At 37.4% G+C, this 8,258-nt stretch overlaps 1 protein-coding gene across 1 annotated transcript in view; it reads left to right on the top strand.

The window, feature by feature from the left end:
* The first annotated feature begins 2,081 nt into the window (after positions 1-2,081).
* LOC107572165 (protein ELFN1-like) overlaps positions 2,082-8,258 on the top strand; it is a 122,773-nt gene continuing 116,596 nt past the window's right edge. Inside the window, exon 1 of the mRNA XM_016258573.1 lies at positions 2,082-2,480. The gene's annotated coding sequence lies outside the window, so the exon portion shown is untranslated. The remainder of the gene's footprint in view (positions 2,481-8,258) is intronic.

Raw genomic sequence — 8,258 nt, forward strand, 5'->3', positions numbered from 1 at the left:
TTGAACAATTGTTGAGGATTTTTGATAAAACCAGTGAGTAAAAGCAATCTGATCTTGCTCATTGGCAAGTTTTGCTTGCAATTAACAATATCAAATTAACCTACACTTACTAGCATGCAGGCCAGAAGGTATTTAGCAGTAAAGCTCTCCCTTTTATTATTAATCAGCTGGCATTTATTAGCACAGACACAAATTACAGGTCCGATAACCCTCCTAACATAAACATAGCTTCAGCTGTTTTGATTTGTGAAGACAAATATATATTTAAATAAGGCAAAAATTTGTGTGACTCAAGACACTGCTTAATTTACGATGAACATAGACTTTGCAATATTTCCGTGTTGCATAAAACTTAACGAGGGATCAATTTGCACCCCTTGTCTTACCCCTGATTGACTGCCACCTACAACAGGAATAGCAAGCATTTAACCTTGCCACGTCACATCAGCCTGCCCACTCTAATGAGCAGTCAGCGTTGACAGCCCCAAGACAGTGATCCTCAGCAGGCACACACACACACACACACACACACACACACACACACACACACAAAAGCCCGGCCACTCTGTGGGTAATGCACCAGATCACCAGCGCCTCTCTACAGATGGATGCCCACTCAGTGCCTGCATGCTTCTTTATGAGTGCTGCAGAGAGCTGGGGAACTTCAGCCTCCACAATGCATCCATCCTGTGCCAGACACTTAGGCAGCAGCCCACAGCTCCCTCCTGCCCCCTTCTTCAATTTCTGCCTCCAGAGAGTCAAGGTTACAAAGTATAAAGAATGGCTGTCAATCGTACCTCAAAGGTTTACCAACCTTAAATTGTGACTGAGTGCATTTGGAGGATGTGGTGGATAGGTGCTGTTCCCAAGAGTGCAAGAAGTCAATATGCAATGATACAAGCCTTGTTTCTTTCACTTTTTTTACCCCCTCCCTGTATGATTCCAGCAAGAAACTGTAAAATTGTATTTTGAGAATTCTGCCTGTATGTCTGGACCTTGGACGGGAATTTACTGATTCTATTTGTAATAGTTCTTAATGATTCTAGTTCAACAACGGTTCGATTAATGAATCTTGTAGTTCTTCAGTTGGAAAAAATAAAATGTAATGCAGTTCTTATTCCATTTACTGCCTTCAGCAGTCTGTTGCCAAATTATGAGATAATCAAGATTTAATAGAACAATAGGATGTAATACATTTAAAGAAAAATGTGTGTTTGAACCATTTTTAATGATGTTTCATGCAGTTCAACAACTGGTCCTATCTACAAAATCTGTTTATTCATTCACAATCTTTTAAATTAACATATTAATCAATCAGTAGGTTCACTGATGACAAGTGTCACGAGCCTTAAGTACAACATAACAGTTCATGACGGAAGTACAGTTTAGAATTAGTAAATTATTAATTCAATAACCGCCCTGATTGAGTCATATGCGTTTTTGATTCACCAAAAGAAGCAGCTCATACGAATCGTTCATTCGATAATTGGACGAGACCGTCTCCTAAGAGTCAATCGTTTGTCGATTGCACTGCTCTGTTTTTGATTTACAAAGAACCAGTTCGAGCGACGTATGCTGGTTGTGCTGTATCTCTTTAGAGTTAGCAGCGCCGTTGAAAAGTGGTGCATATTTCAATAGGGTACTTCATACATTGCTGTTTGAGAATCTTTAACCGATTTCCTGAAAAAACTAGTCCGGTATACCGATATTTAAAAAAAACGGGTTCCCAATAGCCTGCACAACAGGTATTGTTATAGCTATAACTTTGCTAAGGAACAAAATAAGCATATTAATCCCTCGACCAGCAGCGTAAATATAATTGGCAATGTGTGCCAAAGGTTTTATTCTTCACAGCCAATGTTCTCCCTGTGCTGCTGTAAGTAGATTTACAAGTTCGAAAATAACTCGCAAGTTTAGATGCTTACTGCGTACAGTGATGATGTGTTAACGTCTCACATTTTGAACTAAACAGTGCTCTCACGTGGCACACAGCCCTCTTGCCTTCAGTGTCGAACCCACACCATTTATAGCCTCGCAGTAACCTACAATCTTATTATGAGATTTAACTTTGCCCCAACTGGACTTGTGGATGAACTGTGCTCTAGTCCCGCTCCTCAGCTCAACTAATAAATGCCTGGAAATAGTTATAAGGCGATGTCGCTCGCTTTATGACAGACAAAACTACTCTGCCATGTATCTGTCTGTGCGGAATACATAAAGGCTCTGCCTTGAATTAATCACTCGCTCTTTAATGGATCTTTGAGGATCGCGCTTGACGCAGTGAGGAGCTGCACCTCTTTGTATTCTGAGGCCAAAAGGAACCTTGTGTGTGTGTGCGCGTTTTGTTTTTTTTGTTGTGTGCGTTTTTTTTTACTCTCGTCCGATATCTACTGCCTCTTTGAAAATGTCAAGGGGGTACATGGTGACATAGGGACCCTGGTTTGGTTACGAAGAGACTCTTGCTTCGCTCTGCGAAAGAGGTAAGTGAGAAATGCTTTGGAATTTCGCATCTACGTCGCTTCTAACGTTGGTTTTGTCGGACGAGAAATGAAAGGATCCCAAGTGTAGTCTGAGACATGTAAGTTATCCATGTGGCTTTTGTACATCCGCTTATTTGCAACAAATGCTTCGGCGCGACTTGTGTAACTTATAAATGCATCGTCTGATGTGTTGAGTTTGACAGTGAAACTACACGGACTTAAAATTAACATCCATTCGCTTCGTTTTGCACTAAGGCGTGAGTGTAAGCTATATCGGCGTTCAAATGTTCACGCGAGTTGTGAGTGCGTTTCTTTTGGAATCAATTGACATTCTGCATGGAATAATTTGACAAATGCTGACATGATGCATTTGTGCGGCAATATTTGGAATTCTAAGCTAGATTAAGCATGTGAACACTTCATGCCTGTTAGCTTAGGGCTTGTTGAACTCCAAAGCGTCTTACTTAAAAATGTTACAGGCTTGAGTATCTCGTGCTTTCGCCAACATTATAAATGTAGCCGAACGTTTCAGGACCCTGGACAGCAGACATGTTTGGTTTGCCGCTAGAGTTCGCCTTCAGCCGTAAAACTGACAACTGATCGCTTCTTTCACTACATTTTAGAGGATCTGAACATGGCAAATACGCTTATAGTATCTATCGGAGCTCTGAAACTTTTCCAGTCTATTTCAACAATGAAAGTGTTCTGACTGTATATAAAATGCAGTTGGTTTATTACCAGTTGTGTGTAGTGTTGAATGGAATCTGTGCATGAGTGTATCTCGGATGACTGCACGTTAGAATTGCTAAATTAAGAAATCATTTGACGCTAGAAGTCTAATAAATTATTCAGAGAGATAATAATTGAGTTAATATTGTATGTATGACGCAGACATACTTTGGAATATGTCATTTTATAGATTTCATGAATACATAAACCAGCTTTAGTGCTTTAATAAAACTTGAAATTGAGAAAAATAACACATTTTACAAACAGCTGTGAGTTAAAAAGCTTTAAAAGAGAAGACATGAAAAATGACCAAACCTGCTCCGTTTAACAGGATTCAGTGCAAATGCTAGTTATCTGTGAAATGTAAGTGCTGCATGCTTTAAACTGTGAAATATGTGCATCCAATTGGATATGTAATTGATTTTCCTCACCTTGACTGACATAACTGTACAGTTAAACTTTAAGACTCACCCTTTGAAAGATACTAAGCATATTAGGTCATCCGAGTAACAGAGTTCACATGGTAAGAAAAGAGCTTCGTCCGTCATGCTACTGTCAGAACAGTGTATTCCAGTAAGAACTGGATCAGCAAACGGAATGATGGTGTCTCAGCTTGTAAGTAAAGTACCTATCCCCCTCAAAACACGCACATACATTTGTCAGGACAAACCTTTTTCAATAAATGGAAGCATGTATTTTGAGACTTAGAAATCACTCTCAGAGTTCTTAAAAGCCAAATGTTTGGATTCTAAGAGTTTTTTTTTAACAAAGTGCAAAGGAACTAAATCATTTTGGTCTTACAGCGTAGTTTAGTTTTGACAATAACAGGTTGAAAAATATTGTTGAAGCCTAACATAATGAATGTTATTCATCTGAAGCAGGCGTTTTCATCTTTTATAGACCCAGGGAACCCCTATCCAGATTCTGAGCCAACCCCAGGGTCAGAGTTCTTAAAAGCCAAATGTTTGGATTCTAAGAGTTTTTTTTTTTAACAAACTGCAAAGGAACTAAATCATTTTGGTCTTACAGCGTAGTTTAGTTTTGACAATAACAGGTTGAAAAATATTGTTGAAGCCTAACATAATGAATGTTATTAATCTGAAGCAGGCGTTTTCATCTTTTATAGACCCAGGGAACCCCTATCCAGATTCTGAGCCAACCCCAGGGACCAACCAGCATAAAAAAGCTAGATTTTCTTGGTAACAATGTATAAAAGCTATCATTAAGAAAAAATCGCTTATTATATAATGCTTAACAGATCATCAGTTAGAAAATGTGTGTTTCATATGTTTCTTCGAATATTTTACCCAAGGACCCACTGGAGTACTTTCAGGGACCCCTGTTTGAAAAGCTTGGATCAGAATAATCATTAACATCATTATTATTATTATTATCTTGGATTTTAGTGCATGAATGTGTCTTTGCTGAAAGATCATTCACTACAAGATATACAGTAGTAGTATATCTGTACAACCTGTATATAGATGACTGAATGACTGAATTGCACTATAAGCTACAGACAGATTGAGAATCTCCACCGTCGCTTTAATCATTTGGTAAAAACACGGTAGATCATTCTCGACTTTCATCAGGAGGATTTACTCAAGAGCTGTGCTTAAGCATAACCTAACATTCAACGATGAGTTGCGCTGGTTCAAAAAACTAAAACATAATTTGTTAGATACGTACATCTGTCCCCTTCTCTCTCTCTCCATCTCTCTTATCTTGATTATGCAGCTTGAAGATTGAGTCAGCTGTTTTGTATGCAAGGTGTCTGAGCCAGGCTCTTTGTGGAGGAGAGAGCAATCGTGCCGCGGATACAGAGAAAGAGAGAGAGATGGATAGACAGACAGATAGACAGACATAGAGCGAGATGGCAAGATGGGGGTGAAAAGATGGCATGTCTGTATGTGCAGTGTTGGAAAAGCAACGCTCATATTAATATCATATTATCTGGATTTATAAAAAGCATCTTTATGCCTGCAGCACTCACATAAAGCATAATGAATGATAAATTATGTAGCCGCCCAATGTGCTCACTTAATACATAGACTCATAAAAACACAAGTGCAGTTGTTGGTAATATGTGAGGTAGAAAGCTTTTACAGCACCACTAAGTGTGTGTTGATAATGGATAAGGACAGTTCTGAACCGATCATTCTGAGAGACGAGCACCGCGATCCAGTAAAACACAGAGGAGAATAAAAGAGTAGAATTACATAGGTGAAGCAGAAGCAGACATTGATAGCAATCAATTTGCAATTATATTATTTTCATCAATACTAAAAATGGATTTTTATTTTTTTGCTGTGTCCATTTCAGCTGTGTATCTACTCCAGATTCATTTAAGGCATGCATCAAATTAATTGTAGACATGTACCAGCAGATAGCTGATATTACACTTAAAAAAGGTGTTTCTTCAATAAACAGCATTGGTATGATGCAGGAATGTGACATGACTAGTTGAGACTGGAAGGACCCTATTTTTATTCATATGCCATACGGCAGAGGTTGAATAGCAAAGGAGGGGCTGTCCGTGGTCCTGAACACCCTTGAGAGGCTGTTGGACCGAAGTGGCATATTGGGCTTTGATTCGTTGTGATATGAAGTATGTACTATTGATAGATGTTTCTTGTTTACACATCGAGACAGCAGCCTTTTGATTTTAAATTGATGGAGATGTTGTAAGCCCGTGGAAATGTCCCTTGCGCTTCAAAGCACATTAGCAGCTGGATATTTCTTGTAGCAAACAAAAGTTTTTACTATACCTGAATGCTTGAGGGCCTTCGACAAAGTGACGTGGAGATTCAAGGCTAGGCCGGTTTTTAAGGTTCTCTTTCACTGTTCTTATCCCAAACACAATACCTTTTGGTAGTAATGCATTGGCGTGTTGGGAGGGACTGACTGGAAGCTGACAGCAAGTGTTAACCTTGGTACAGCTTGAAATTGACAAGTAATTAAAATCTGAAGCAAATGTTCAGAAAGGAGAAAATGGAGGTTTCAGTGAGCATCTGGGGGCTTCAACAGTGTGTTAAATAAGTGACTGGAACTTGCAGATAAGGCTGAAATTAGAAAACTGATGTCCTCACAGCCTTTGCCCTTGAGTGCTGTTTTATTTCAATTTAGCAAAGCAAAGATTGCACAGTTGTTGCGATTGTATCTCTTGGAAAGCACACAAATGGCATTAACAGCTTCACCTTGAATCAGTAGCTTGTGTGAGTCATTAACCGCATGGCTAATGATTACCTAGCGGTATGGCCCATTCTAACCCCGCAAGCACCGTGGCAGAGTTTGCTTTGGAGATTGAAACTCTAACGCCACTGATGTCCCTGTCAGTCACAGCTGTATTAAACACAAATAATGCTCTCAAAGCTAATAGAGTAAGATAATGTTGACTAAGTGAGACCAGTGTTTTGGGATGGTTGACGATTACAGAGCCTATAATTAGTGAATGCTACAGTTAGATGTTTTCTAGACTGTTAGAACATTCTGAATCTTGTTCACAGCATGAACTGGTTGCAATTATGTCAAAACAGTATTTCAAGTAACCATGAAATCAAAATAGACAGTTCTTATTTTTATTATTATTATTTTTTTAAGCCAATCAATTGCTGATGGACAAAATCAAGTCTTTTTTTCTCTCATGTCGCCGTTTCACTCAGCTATATGTCACAAGAAAGATGATACTTTAATATAAATAAATACTTTAATATGAATAAATCCATTAAGTAACTTTAATATAACTAAATAAATCAAACAGTAATAACTAAATCAGTCAAGCTTACATTTTTTATTTTTCAAAATATATTTTTTTAAATATCGATAATTACGTTTGTTCTGTTTTTAATTTCAATTAATTTTAATTTTAAAATTCATTTTTATATTTTGTTAATTTTGGTTTATGTTGGTTAATTTTTTAATGGTTATTTTGTCATTTATTATTATTGTTTAATGATTTCTAAAAAATATTCTAAAAAAAGGGTTCTAATTTTTTTTTCTAAAAAACATCATGTGGTGCAACCTAGACATGCGGAAAAAAACAAAGTTGTAAATTATATTATAAAGACAATCCCTAGAGACCTTATTATTACTTTTCTACCTTTTTGGGGGGAAATTATGATGTGTACAGTCATATGTGTTCAAAGTTTAAAGGCAAAATCTTATTACTTTTTACTGCAGTCATTAACACTTATATGCCTTTAACCCATACACTGAGACAAGGTTGAAATATCTCTTGAACTGCACCATTTTTTAAAAAAACGTATTAATATCCATTGTTAGACATTACTATGCAGTTTGCTGCCAGCACTTTTATTATGGGCAAATCCTTTAATGATCAAGCTCCACATTCGAGAGTATATGGGATATTGAACATTATACCTCTTTTTTAGTCTTTTTAGTCCTCCTGCGAAGTAATTAGAGGTCGGGATAGAGAGTAGCATGGCTATGTACCTGCAGGCCTGCACCCTGACTTGATGAATATCCTATGCATGAGAATCCATTAAAGCTGGTGATACATAACAGGTTTGTCAATGCTCACTTCAGAGGTTCTTTTATTGATTGAGTTTTTGAGCGGCCAGCCACTATCCTCAGAGAGTTCTCTCTCTCTCTCTCTCTCTCTCTCTCTCGCTCTCTAGATATGCCTTCAGTGTAGATATCAATCAGAATCAGAATCAGAAGAGCTTTATTACCAAGTATGTTTACACACACAAGGAATTTGACTTGACGACAGGAGCTTCCAGTGTAGAAGAAAGTACAAACGTAGTGCAGACATACATGATAGTGCAGACATACATAGGAATAACACAGTAGGGATGTAATATAACACTAATATAATAAAAAATAGAAAAATTGAATAATGTACTATATACAGAAATAGAAGTATAGGAAAAAATGTAATTGTTTAGATAAATGTACAGATATGTTTATTAGTGTGCAGATATGTTATTTACAAAGTGTGCAGTTTAATATAAATATAACTATGTTAGTTGTGATGGACTATGTATAATTATGAAAGATTAATTGTTCAGGCTGAATATAGCCTGTGGG

The sequence above is a fragment of the Sinocyclocheilus grahami genome, unplaced genomic scaffold (assembly GCF_001515645.1).
Source record: "Sinocyclocheilus grahami isolate Dianchi unplaced genomic scaffold, SAMN03320097.WGS_v1.1 scaffold1709.1, whole genome shotgun sequence".
Lineage (NCBI taxonomy): Eukaryota > Metazoa > Chordata > Actinopteri > Cypriniformes > Cyprinidae > Sinocyclocheilus > Sinocyclocheilus grahami.